Source organism: Colobus angolensis, unplaced genomic scaffold (assembly GCF_000951035.1).
Source record: "Colobus angolensis palliatus isolate OR3802 unplaced genomic scaffold, Cang.pa_1.0 Scaffold4, whole genome shotgun sequence".
Lineage (NCBI taxonomy): Eukaryota > Metazoa > Chordata > Mammalia > Primates > Cercopithecidae > Colobus > Colobus angolensis.
This window is the reverse complement of record NW_012117376.1, coordinates 15407157-15408302: the sequence shown is the minus strand read 5'-3', so window position 1 is coordinate 15408302 and position 1146 is coordinate 15407157.

The following is a 1146-nucleotide window of genomic DNA, read 5'->3' as shown; positions in this document are numbered from 1 at the left end:
GTGTCACTTAATTTCCCTTGTTTCACATCACAGGTCAATCTTCCAATTAGAATGTGGCTTTGCCTGTGAAGTGCTATAGGGAGAGGAAACTCAGGCTAGGGGCAGGAGTCCTGGACCCTCTGCTTACATTTCTCATTGTACGTTAGTCGGCCGGCACTCCAGGTTTGTGGAAAACTCTGTGAATATGTCTAAGCTCTCTTCCTCAGCAGCATGCATATCAGTTTTCTATGCCTGCAAAGCTCCTTGGGTGATGGCCAGGAAACCCTAATGTGCTGAGATTGAGAGCTCTTACTTCTTATTGAATTTTCTTATGAGTAATTTCTCTCATAGGAATCTACCCAAAGGAAAAACTAGAAGTTCAGAAGTACACATGTACTTACAAAAGATGTCCAGTGTAGTGGTTTTTAAGCACCTATTATTATTATTTGTTTATTTGTTTGTTTTGAGACAAGGCCTCTCTCTGTCGCCCAGGCTGGAGTGCAATGGCTTGATCTCGGCTCACTGCAACCTCCGCCTCCTGGGTTCAAGCGATTCTCCTGCCTCAGCCTCCTGAGTAGCTGGGATTACAGGTGTGCGCTACCACATTTGGCTAATTTTTGTATTTTTAGTAGAGACAGGGTTTTGCCATGTTGGCCAGGCTGGTCTCGAGCTCCTGACCTCAAGTGATCTGCCCGTCTCAGTCTCCCAAAGTGCTAGGATTACAGGCGTGAGCCACCTTGCCCGGCCTATTTTTATTATTTTTGAGACAGGGTCTTGCTTTGTTGTCCAGGCTGGAGCTCAGTGGCATGATCACAGCACACTGCAGCCTCGACCTTCTGGGCTCAAGCAATCCTTCCATTTCAGCCCTCTGAGTAGATGGGACCTGGCTGGGACCACACGCCCATGCCACCATGCCCAGCTAATTTTTAAATTTTTTGTAGAGATGGGGTCTTACTGTGTTGCCCAGGATGGTCTCAAACTCCTGGGCTTAAGCAATCCTCCTGCCTTGGTATCCCAAAGTGCTGAAATTATAGGTATGAGCCACAGCACATGGCCAAAACTTTTTACTTTGAATTAATTTTGTAGATTAACATGCAGTTGTAAGAAATAATATTGGGAGATCCCATATACCCTTCACCCAGTTTTCCTCAAATGTAACATCTTCAT